The sequence below is a fragment of the Oncorhynchus nerka genome, linkage group LG17 (assembly GCF_034236695.1).
Source record: "Oncorhynchus nerka isolate Pitt River linkage group LG17, Oner_Uvic_2.0, whole genome shotgun sequence".
NCBI lineage: Eukaryota > Metazoa > Chordata > Actinopteri > Salmoniformes > Salmonidae > Oncorhynchus > Oncorhynchus nerka.
The window spans coordinates 6,169,101-6,181,700 of NC_088412.1; the positions used below are offsets into that span (position 1 = coordinate 6,169,101).

General features: G+C 42.1%; 1 long non-coding RNA gene and 1 pseudogene across 1 annotated transcript; both read right to left on the bottom strand.

Moving 5' to 3' along the window:
- Window positions 1-3,663: 3,663 nt before the first annotated feature.
- On the bottom strand, window positions 3,664-4,143 carry LOC135561372 (uncharacterized). The gene is made up of 3 exons (XR_010459389.1): window positions 4,116-4,143; window positions 3,932-3,991; window positions 3,664-3,703 (listed from the first exon to the last, which is right to left on the bottom strand). It is a non-coding gene; the product is annotated as an uncharacterized LOC135561372 (long non-coding RNA).
- A 2,975-nt stretch (window positions 4,144-7,118) lies between these two features.
- Window positions 7,119-8,558, bottom strand: LOC135561373 (E3 ubiquitin/ISG15 ligase TRIM25-like; annotated as a pseudogene).
- Between the last annotated feature and the right edge of the window lie 4,042 nt (window positions 8,559-12,600).

The window sequence follows — 12,600 nt, forward strand, 5'->3', positions numbered from 1 at the left end:
AGGAAGTTAATAAATGAAAGAGCAGCAATAATACAAATATAAACTGTCAGTAGACTAATATTAAAGACAACACTAGTAACTAGCAGACCTGACACAGAAAAAGGAATACAACTGAGACTGACGGTAAGGAAGACCACAAATACAGGCTGCAAAAATGAGTAAAACAGCAGGATAAATTCTGGGCGCCAGGCGTCCCCTATGTAAGGAAGAACTAATAGAAATGTTTAGAAATGGGAAAACACAGCAGGAAAATGGGCACTAAATGGTCAGAGGAGGGAACATTTGATGTCTCAGTATGTGAGGAAATGGAAACTCTAATAAAAACACATAAAACAAGTGAGACAGGAGAGAAAAGGATCAATAAAAGAGAACACGAGGTGCTAAACATGTTCAAAGCAGAAGGATTGTTGGAAAGTATAAAGAAAACTGGAGGAATGTTGAAGAAAGAATGAAAAGTCAGACAGGAAGAAGATGGAATGGTTGGCAGAACCTCCACTTACTTAGCTACAAAAATACTGGGTCCTGTTTTAGGGGTGGGGCTATTTGGTCATTGGAAAAGGGAGTGTAAAGACATCACAGCGTAGGGAGACAGAGTCCTGTTTTAGGGGCTATTGGTCATTGGAGAAGGGAGTGTAAAGACATCACAGCGTAGGGAGACAGAGTCCTGTTTTAGGGGCTATTGGTCATTGGAAAGGGGAGTGTAAAGACATCACAGCGTAGGGAGACAGAGTCCTGTTTTAGGGGCTATTGGTCATTGGAGAAGGGAGTGTAAAGTGGGACTGGAACCTGCTGCATTCGAAGGAAATGACGCTATACCTGAGTTTGCATCTTTTTCAAAAGAGCAACAACAAATCCTTTTGAGAGCAGCAGGAGAGGAAATGTCACATATCGGTGTATCGCCTCGGTTCGATTCATAGTGGTTCATAGAGGTTACAGATTCTATGTGAAGGATGTTGTATGAGATCACGTCTTACCCAACGTTTTAGTAGAGGCCAGGGATCACAGGAAAACGTATTTTGGGATGAAGAATCTTGCTGAAATGCCAGGGGAAGGGATTCTAAAGGGAACACATTTAAATGGCCAAACACTCCTTGTTAACTCAGAAAGCCTTGTTGTTTTGATCTCATGAGATGTTGTATGTGGTTTAATTCTGAAATAGATTTACATTTGATGTGGTTTTATTCTGAAATACATTTAAATTTGATGTGGTTTTATTCTGAAATACATTTAAATTTGATGTGGTTTTATTCTGAAATAGATTTCTAGAATGTAGGAAAGGGGTGGAGGGATAATGAGGAATTAGCAAAGGGGTTACTAAACCTAAAATGAAGTGGACATGTTTTCAGTTAGTTCATGAACATTGTGGTGGTTATGGAGAATAGGACTGAATAAAAGATACATAAACGTTGGTGGGTTGAAACAAACATTTAATGATGAGAGTAAAGACAGTGGATTTACAATTATCATGTTTGGTTTATAATTAATACATTTTGGCTTGCTGATTAATATGTAACATAGTGAATGCTAACGAAATGTACAATTTCTTTTCCAGAAAAGGGGGTTTCATTATCTCTCGTTGGAAAATCTGGCACAGGCCATTAAACCCCTACAACTCATCCAGAACGCCGCAGCCCGTCTGGTGTTCAACCTTCCCAAGTTCTCTCACGTCACCCCGCTCCTCCGCTCTCTCCACTGGCTTCCAGTTGAAGCTCGCATCCGCTACAAGACCATGGTCCTTGCCTACGGAGCTGTGAGGGGAACGGCACCTCAGTAAAGACCAGTATGGACTATCAATACAGATACTGTATGTAGATTCATAGTCAAGACCAGTATGGACTATCAATACAGGTACTGTATGTAGAACCATAGTAAAGACCAGTATGGACTATCAATACAGATACTGTATGTAGAACCATAGTAAAGACCAGTATGGACTATCAATACAGATACTGTATGTAGAACCATAGTAAAGACCAGTATGGTCTATCAATACAGATACTGTATGTAGAACCATAGTAAAGACCAGTATGGACTATCAATACAGGTACTGTATGTAGAACCATAGTAAAGACCAGTATGGACTATCAATACAAAATTACCATTTAGAATGAGGCCCAGTTCAATGAGAGGAAGTCTTAACAGAACTGGGGGATGACAGACAGGAAGTGGGGGGCTTTGAGATCTAATATATTTCTGTGCCAAACACTAAAGCATGATATTGTAATAAATCTACACCCTATTCCCTACGTAGAACACTACATTAGACCTGGTCAGAAGCACCGTAGTGCACTACGTAGGGAATAGGGAACCATTTGGAACAGAGACAGTAATTCCCCTGAACATCTTCCTCTTCCTCATCTGGTTTCTTGAACAGCCCTTCACTCCTCCCTCTTCCTCCTCCTCCCTTTTCATTCTATTCTATCAGCCACACCACTAGCTCACCTCCACACAATACATTTACAAGTTAAAGACACACCTTGGAATAAATAACAAAGGAAAACTATTACTAGATGAAGTTGAGTGTTTTTTATTATTTCCCATCACCATAAATCATTTTTAATCACTGAATAGAAGCATACCTAACTTTATCTGTTCCTGACTCTGGATAGTGGATTAAAAAGACCATCAATCTCCAATGATATTAATGTACTATTCTGAACATTACTGATATACTGAGTGGCAAGTCAAGATATCTGCTGGTTTTATTGTTCGGTTAATAGCACCACCTGCTGGACAGGTTTAATGTTGCTGGACTGAGCATTATGGGAGGATGAAAGATGACACATTTAGGGCCGGTTTCCTGGACATCTACATTGAACATACTGTTTAGTCCACGACTAGGATTCATCTATGTCTGGGAAACCAGACCATATAGTTTAGTAGAAAGTAAGTGATACCAGCTTGTAGTGGGCTGACTAGTCCTGAATTGTCCTTTAGTTCCTGGACCATTTTCCATGCAGCTCCAGGTGACAGAGAACACATCAATTAGGACCGAGCCAACAAGCTGATCAATGATACTGAGGAGAATTACATAGAGACAGAGAACCAACTGAGAAAACATATCAATGGTTCTGAATGACAACCAATATACATCAACACCAGACATCATGATTCAGGGAAATGTACAAGATTAAAACATTGGATTGAATTTGAATTAGTAACAAATCAGTTTACAGTTTAACCAGCTCAGCAGTACCTCCTACATTATAATCATAGAGCCAAAACCCAGGATAGAGGGGCTGAGTGAATGTGGTCTGGACTCTGTGGAGGAGGGTCATTGTGTCAGAGACACTGTAGAAGGACAGAGTACCTGCCTTGTGATCCAGGTACACTCCTACTCTGGAGGACTGAGGGCCTGATACTTTAGTCACAACATTATTGTGTCTGAAACAATAACCATCACTATAGTAATGTAAACTCCAGGACTTGTTATTGGATCCAAATCCACCATCTGTCCTTGTTCTGCTGATGTCTTTATATGAGACTGCTGTAATAACACCACCAGTCCTCTCCACCTCCCAGTAACAGCATCCAGACAGACCCTCTCTACACAGAACCTGCCACTAGTTGGTGAATCTGTCTGGATGGACAGGATATGGTTGGACTTGGCATGTATAGGTCACCTTTCTGTTCCCTTCAGACAGAGAGAGGTGTGTCACCTTTCTGCCTGCTGTGTTTGGGTCCAGTGTGAGCTGACAGGAATCTGGGAGAAGAGCAGAGACCAATGAGGGGAGTCAGAACAATAAGTTAAGTCAGATACTGTATCTACCCTGTCTTTGATTAGAGCCCAGCAGAGATCAAATCAGAGAAATATGAGTCAGATAGATACCCCTGTCTTTGATTAGATCTACTATTGCTATATATTTCTAGAGGGATTGTTAGGAGTGTCAGTAAAAGAGACTGTTAGTTACTTCACAATAAAGAGACTCACATTGTAACAACTGTTCTCTGGTCTTGGGCTCTGGAGGCAGTACAACATCCACTATATTCACTACAGACACACAAACACATTGACAGAGAGAGGAATGTTATCATCAGACCATATTCCACATGTATATGACTAGTAGGGAACTTTCAATGGTCTAAAGTTGATGTTCTTATTGTTTTCAACACACCTGTAGTGGAGATCTTGGTCCATTCTCCTTTAAGGAAGTCTTCTAGTTTCTCTCTCAGTTCAGACACAGTCTTACTCACATCTCCAAAGTACTGAAGGACGGACAACGATGCTGGGTAAGTCTGAAGATACACTGATACTGGAGAGAGACTGATACCTCTGGAGAGAGAGAGACTGATAACTCTGGAGAGAGAGAGACAAAGCAGACAGGACAACATAATGATTGAGATGAATAGTTTCCCATGAAGTTAATTTCTGGACATGTAACAAGACAGTTTAGTTACCTGGAGGAAATGGATGTGATCCTCTGTGTGTGAGAGCTGCTCCAGCTCAGTGCTTCTCTTCCTCAGCTCAGCTATCTCCTGCTTCAGTTGCTCCAGGAGTCCTTCAGCTTGACTCACTTGAGCCTCCTCTGGAAGACTGATCAGCTCCTTCACCTCAGGCTCCTTCTCTCAATGGAGCGGATCAGCTCAGAGAGATCTGATCACAGTCCTCCACTACTGACTGGACAGAGAGAGGAGAGAGAGAGAGAAGGACAGAGACAGAGAGACAGAGACAGAGACAGAGACAGAGACGAGACAGAGACAGAGACAGAGAGAGAAAGAGGGGCAGAACAGAGAGACAGAGAGAGAGACAGAGAGACAGACAGAGAGGAAAGACAGAGAGAGAGAGAGAGCAGAGACACAGAGAGAGACAGAGGACAGAGACAGAGAGAGAGAGACAGAGAGAGGGACAGAGAGAGAGAGAGACAGACAGAGAGAGAGATGAATAGACAGAGACAGAGAGTTAAGAGATATCACAGAGACAGAAGACAGAGAGAGAGACAGAGGAGGAGACAGAGAAAGACAGTAGGTTCAGGTTCTCTGCCTCTGAGTCAGAACTCTGCCAGGTCCACCTCTTGGTCCTGTTCTACTCTCCTCCCTCCTGGACAGACAGGTACAGAACACCTCTTGGTCCTGCTCTACTCTCCTCCCTCCTGGACAGACAGGTACAGAACACCTCTTGGTCCTGCTCTCTCTCCTCCCTCCTGGACAGACAGGTACAGAACACCTCTTGGTCCTGCTCTATCTCCTCCTCCTGGACAGACAGGTACAGAACACCTCAGCATTACTGACAAAATAATCAAATGTAATGTTTTTACCAAAACTCTACATGGAAAGCAGAAAGCTGTGATCAATTAAATACAACGTTAACTAGATATTATCTGTGTCATTTATAGCCTGGCACAGATACAATTAAATACAACGTTAACAGATATTATCTGTGTCATTTATAGCCTGGCACAGACAGGTAAAACTACATTAAATACAACGTTAACTAGATATTATCTGTGTCATTTATAGCCTGGCACAAATAGTTAACTAATATTATCTGTGTCATTTATCACATTAAAAAATAACCTCTTAACTAGATATTATCTGTGTCATTTATAGCCTGGCACAGATAGTAAAACTACATTAAATACAACGTTAACTAGATATTATCTGTGTCATTTATAGCCTGGCACAGATAGTAAAAACTACATTAAATACAACGTTAACTAGATATTATCTGTGTCATTTATAGCCTGGCACAGATAGTAAAACTACATTAAATACAACGTTAACTAGATATTATCTGTGTCATTTATAGCCTGGCACAGATAGTAAAACTACATTAAACCCGCACAACGTGTAGATATTGTCTGCTGTCTGGTTTATAGTTCCCAGTGTTCACCGACATGCCAATCAACCTGCTATCTGCCAATCACAGGAATGCCTGGGATGTTCTGATGCCGGCATCCTGGTGGTTGGCGGATAGCCTGGAGGGGCACATTGGAAGTTAAGGTTCAGCCTTTGTTCTCCCTCTTACGTCTGGGCTTCACAAGAGAAGGTCCCGATTGGCTTGTGGGGCGTCTTTCATTTATTTGGCGTGAGCTAAGGCCAAACAGTAGCCGGTGTAAAGTTGCTAATAAACCGTCAATTCGTAACTCAATCCTCTGTCTGGACAATTGTTCCTTTATGATCTAGTCAGGTCAACACTACATTAAATACAACGTTAACTAGATATCATCGCCACATAACTTATGTCGAATTTAAAGACACCGTTACCGTTAGTAACGTCTGTTACACTGTAACTTACAGGCGGCCTCACATAAAAACCTATTGGTTAACAAAGCTTTGATTATGACCAAAGTCTATAGTAGTGAAAACTCTCTCTCTCTATTGTAACTTACCACACATTCACATCACTGCCTCGACATGAATGTGTCCTGTCAGAGCCGTTTCCTGGCCGTTAACTGTTAACAGGCTCGAGCCACAGCTTAACCAATGAGCTACAAGGAGGACTGACAGTCACGAGCGGTGCAGCAGCCTCTGCAGCAGCAGCCTCCCCCGGGTCCTAGTGCCCGCCCGGTAAGACGGATAAGATGCGATGGAACGGAGAGAAAATAAATCACAGAGAAAATATATTGACTGATATATTGAATTGTTTAGGAAGCTTTAGCTTTGGCTTTAATACATTCTGAAAATACTTGAAAACCAAAAGAGTTCTGAATAGTAGCTCTCTCAGGAACAACAAAACCCTCACAGACCAACTTCTTCTTCTATGATATAATGGAGGTCCTCAAACCAACGTTAAAGGTGCATGGCGCCACCTACTGTGCTGGAGTGTGTTCAATCACGGTTTACACCACTCTAAATCCTCCTAACTCAGTACTTCTGAAAAATAAAAGTCCTACTAACTTCTAATAGACCCTCCCCCATCCCCAAATCACTTCCAAGTGTAATGTTTACTGTTCATTTCTGATTGTTTATTTCACTTTTGTTTATTGTCTATTTCACTTGCTTTGGCAATGTAAACATATATTTCCATGCCAATAAAGCCCTATGAATTTAATTCAATTGAGAGAGAGACAGTTCCATTTTAATGTATAGGGGACATGAGTCACTCATGGTTATTCATGGTTATGTGATGAGGCAGCCCAGTCAGTTGCATGAACCAGTCTATTCTCTGAAAGGGGTCCAGACAGCCTGTTCCCAACAGTGGGGTCAGTGGGATTGGATAGGGGCCCCTCTCTCTCTCTCTCTGACTGGAGGAGAGAAGTGAAATTGTGTCTCCTCTGGTCAACAATACTCACCTTGAAAGACTCCACAGCCTGTTGGAGCTCCTTCAGCTCCTTCTCTCTCTCCTGGAATCTCTGCTGGACCTTCTGCTGACTCATCCCCAGCTGCCTCTGTGGAGAATCACTCTTCAATGAGCTATCAAGCTTTATTGGTCCAGTAGATCAATAGTATAGTAATGTGACATAGGACCCATAGAGAGGAAGGTCGACAATCCTGAGGAAGTCCCTTTACAATATTATATTATGTTGCTATGTGAATGATTATAGTTTTTATGGTAGGCCTACATGTATCAAGGGGTTGAGACTGAACTTTGGACTCATAAAAGGCCATTCAAAATGATAATAGTGTTTGACTTTAGAAAATGGTAATACATTTGGAGAATCTGGGTTAACATATCTATATACTCAAGGTTTGTGTTCATATGTGTGGATCCATTTCATATTGTATATAATATAATGATCTCATATTGAAACAGATTTAGTTCCTACTGTCTCTTTAATTCCTTGTTTATCAGACAGTCACCAACAAGTTGTTCTGGTCTTACCTGTTTCTCAGTCCTCTCTGCTGCAGCTGACACTGTATCATGGCCTTTATGTTCATCCATTGTACACAGATAACAGATACACTGCTGATCGGTACGACAGTAAACCTCCAGCAGTTTGTCATGATGAGAGCAGATCTTCTCCTGTAGTTGTGCGGTGGCTTTGACCAGCTTGTGCTTCTTGAAACCAGGAAATTCATAGTGAGGTTGGAGGTGAATCTCACAGTAAGAGGCCAGACACACCAGACAGGACATGAGGGCTTTCTGCTTTCTGGTCCCAGTGCAGAAATCACACACAACATCTCCAGGTCCAGCATAGTACAGAGCAGGAGGGGGAGCAGCCTGGAGTCCTGCCTTCCTCAGTTTCTCCACCAGCTCAGCCAACATGTTATTTTTCCTCAGATTAGGCCTTGGAGTGAAGGTCTCTCTGCACTGAGGACAGCTATAGACCCCTTTCAGGACATCCTGATCCCAGCAGCCCTCAATACAGCTCCTACAGTAACTGTGTCCACAGATAGTAGTGACCGGCTCCTTCAGTAGATCTAGACAGACAGAACAACAGAACTGGTCCTGGTCCAGCAGAACTCCCTGTTGAGCCATTTGGACGGTTGTTCACTCTCTCACAGACAGACGACACAGAGACTCAGATCAGTTTCGTTTCCTCAGAAGAGAGTTTGTGGGAAGGGGAGGGACTTCCTGGTTCTGCCAGCGGGGTGGGGTTAGAGGGAGGGAGGGGTTAGAGGAATGGAGGAAGAGAGAGAGGAACTGCATGCAACAGCAAGAGGGAGACAAATAGTTTTGTTCCAAGGTTAGAGCCCTTAACATGGAACAAATGACATAATTAATCTTAAAATGTGAGTTGTTAGAATATATGAAGGGTAACAGTTTCTATGAAGTATGTGTGTATCATTACTTTAATGACCTTTATAATGCCTTATAATACACCTATGTGTTGTAATTAATCAATAAGGCCTGAGGAGGTGTGGTATATAGTTAATATACAGTACCACAGATAAGGACTGAGGAGGTGTGGTATATAGTTAATATACAGTACCACAGATAAGGACTGAGGAGGTGTGGTATATAGTTAATATACAGTACCACAGATAAGGACTGAGGAGGTGTGGTATATAGTTAATATACAGTACCACAGATAAGGACTGAGGAGGTGTGGTATATAGTTAATATACAGTACCACAGATAAGGACTGAGGAGGTGTGGTATATAGTTAATATACAGTACCACAGATAAGGGCTGAGGAGGTGTGGTATATAGTTAATATACAGTACCACAGATAAGGACTGAGGAGGTGTGGTATATAGTTAATATATACAGTACCACAGATAAGGACTGAGGAGGTGTGGTATATAGTTAATATACAGTACCACAGATAAGGACTGAGGAGGTGTGGTATATAGTTAATATACAGTACCACAGATAAGGACTGAGGAGGTGTGGAATATAGTTAATATACAGTACCAGAGATAAGGACTGAGGAGGTGTGGTATATAGTTAATATACAGTACCACAGATAAGGACTGAGGAGGTGTGGTATATAGTTAATATACAGTACCACAGATAAGGACTGAGGAGGTGTGGTATATAGTTAATATACAGTACCACAGATAAGGACTGAGGAGGTGTGGTATATAGTTATATATCTAACAATGCTTGTGTTCCTTGTTCCAACAGGGCAGTAATATCTAACAATGCTTGTGTCAGTAGTAGTTAAATAGGACATGCCTTGACTAGAATACAGTATATACATATGAAGTGGACAGTAGTAGTTAAATAGGACAGGCCTTGACTAGAATACAGTATATACATATGAAGTGGACAGTAGTAGTTAAATAGGACAGGCCTTGACTAGAATACAGTATATACATATGAAGTGGACAGTAGTAGTTATATAGGACAGGCCTTGACTAGAATACAGTATATACATATGAAGTGGACAGTAGTAGTTATATAGGACAGGCCTTGACTAGAATACAGTATATACATATGATGTGGACAGTAGTAGTTATATAGGACAGGCCTTGACTAGAATACAGTATATACATATGATGTGGACAGTAGTAGTTAGATAGGACAGGCCTTGACTAGAATACAGTATATACATATGAAGTAGACAGTAGTAGTTATATAGGACAGGACTTGACTAGAATACAGTATATACATATGAAGTGGACAGTAGTAGTTAAATAGGACAGGCCTTGACTAGAATACAGTATATACATATGAAGTGGACAGTAGTAGTTACATAGTTTTATTTATTTGCAAATTATGGTGGAAAATAAGTATTTGGTCACCTACAAACAAGCAAGATGTCTGGCTCTCACAGACCTGTAACTTCTTCTTTAAGAGGCTCCTCTGTCCTCCACTCGTTACCTGTATTAATGGCACCTGTTTGAACCTGTTATCAGCATAAAAGACACCTGTCCACAACCTCAAACAGTCACACTCCAAACACCACTATGGCCAAGACCAAAGAGCTGTCAAAGGACACCAGAAACAAAATGGTAGACCTGCACCAGGCTGGGAAGACTGAATCTGCAATAGGTAAGCAGCTTGGTTTGAAGAAATCAACTGTGGGAGCAATTATTAGGAAATGGAAGACATACAAGACCACTGATAATCTCCCTCGATCTGGGGCTCCACGCAAAAATCTCACCCATAAGGTCAAAATGATCACAAGAACGGTGAGCAAAAATCCCAGAACCACACGGGGGAACCTAGTGAATGACCTGCAGAGAGCTGGGACCAAAGTAACAAAGCCTACCATCAGTAACACACTACGCCGCCAGGGACTCAAATCCTGCAGTGCCAGACGTGTCCCCTGCTTAAGCCAGTACATGTCCAGGCCAGTCTGAAGTTTGCTAGAGAGCATTTGGATGAACCAGAAGAAGATTGGGAGAATGTCATATGGTCAGATGAAACCAAAATAGAACATTTTGGTAAAAACTCAACTCGTCATGTTTGGAGGACAAAGAATGCTGAGTTGCATCCAAAGAACACCATACCTACTGTGAAGCATGGGGTGGAAACATCATGCTTTGGGGCTGTTTTTCTGCAAAGGTACCAGGACGACTGATCCGTGTAAAGGAAAGAATGAATGGGGCCATGTATCGTGAGATTTTGAGTGAAAACCTCCTTCCATCAGCAAGGGCATTGAAGATGAAACGTGGCTGGGTCTTTCAGCATGACAATGATCCCAAATACACCGCCCGGGCAACGAAGGAGTGGCTTCGTAAGAAGCATTTCAAGGTCCTGGAGTGGCCTAGCCAGTCTCCAGATCTCAACCCCATAGAAAAGGGAGTTGGAGGGAGTTGAAAGTTCGTGTTGCCCAGAAACAGACCCAAAACATCACTGCTCTAGAGGAGATCTGCATGGAGGAATGGGCCAAAATACCAGCAACAGTGTGTGAAAACCTTGTGAAGACTTACAGAAAACGTTTGACCTCTGTCATTGCCAACAAAGTATTGAAATAAACTTTTGTTATTGACCAAATACTTATTTTACACCATGATTTGCAAATAACTTCATTAAGATCCTACAATGTGATTTTCTGGATTTTTTTCTCATTTTGTCTGTCATAGTTGAAGTGTACGTATGATGAAAATTACAGGCCTCAGTCATCTTTTTAAGTGGGAGAATTTGCACAATTGGTGGCTGACTAAATACTTTTTTGCCCCACTGTATCTAGTCTCCCTTACGGCTCTAATCTGATAGTGGTAGATGTCTAGTCTCCTTTACGGCTCCAATCTGATAGTGGTAGATGTCTAGTCTCCCTTACGGCTCTAATCTGATAGTGGGGTGGTAGATGTCTAGTCTCCCTTACGGCTCTAATCTGATAGTGGTAGTGGGTGGTAGATGTCTAGTCTCCTTTACGGCTCTAATCTGATTGTGGTAGATGTCTAGTCTCCTTCATGGCTCTAATCTGATAGTTGTAGTGGGGTGGTAGATGTCTAGTCTCCCGTATGGCTCTAATCTGATAGATGTAGTGGGGTGGTAGATGTCTAGTCTCCCTTATGGCTCTAATCTGATAGCGGTAGATGCCTAGTCTCCCTTACGGCTCTAATCTGATAGTGGTAGTCAGGTGGTAGATGTCTAGTCTCCCTTATGGCTCTAAACTGATAGTGGTAGCAGGGTGGTAGATGCCTCGTCTCCCTTACGGCTCTAATCTGATAGTGGTAGATGCCTAGTCTCCCTTACGGCTCTAATCTGATAGTGGTAGTGGGGTGGTAGATGCCTAGTCTCCTTTATAGCTCTAATATAATCGTGGTAGATGTCTATTCTCCCTCATGGCTCTAATCTGATAGTGGTAGATGTCTAGTATCCCTTATGGCTATAAACTGATAGTAGTAGTGGGGTGGTAGATGCCTAGTCTCCCTGATGGCTCTAATCTGATAGTGGTAGTGGGGTGGTAGATGTCTAATCTCCCTTACGGCTCTAATCTGATAGTGGTAGATGTCTATTCTCCCTCATGGCTCTAATCTGATAGTGGTAGATGTCTAGTATCCCTTATGGCTCTAAACTGATAGTAGTAGTGGGGTGGTAGATGCCTAGTCTCCCTTATGGCTCTAATCTGAGAGTGGTAGTGGGGTGGTAGATGCCTAGTCTCCCTGATGGCTCTAATCTGATAGTGGTAGTGGGGTGGTAGATGTCTAATCTCCCTTCTGGCTCTAATCTGATAAGGCTCTAATCTGATAGTAGGGTGGGGTGGTAGATGTCTAGTCTCCCTTATGGCTCTAATCTGATAGTGGTAGTGGGGTGGTAGATGTCTAGTCTCCCTTATGGCTCTAATCTGATAGTTGTAGATGTCTAGTCTCCCTGATGGC